The following is a 245-nucleotide window of genomic DNA, read 5'->3' as shown; positions in this document are numbered from 1 at the left end:
GAGGGAAATTAGTAAGGTAGTAAGGTAGCAAGGTAGTAAGGTAGTAAGGAGAGAGGAAGGTAGTAAGGTAGTAAGGTAGTAAGGTAGTAAGGAAGAGGGAAGGTAGTAAGGTAGTAAGGTAGTAAGGTAGTAAGGAGAGAGGGAAGGTAGTAAGGTAGTAAGGAGAGAGGGAAGGTAGTAAGGTAGTAGGAGAGAGGGAAATTAGTAAGGTAGTAAGGTAGTAAGGTAGCAAGGTAGTAAGGTAA

This window comes from Oncorhynchus mykiss, chromosome 10 (assembly GCF_057628025.1).
Source record: "Oncorhynchus mykiss isolate SJ-2025 chromosome 10, ASM5762802v1, whole genome shotgun sequence".
NCBI lineage: Eukaryota > Metazoa > Chordata > Actinopteri > Salmoniformes > Salmonidae > Oncorhynchus > Oncorhynchus mykiss.
Note: the sequence above shows the minus strand (reverse complement) of the source record.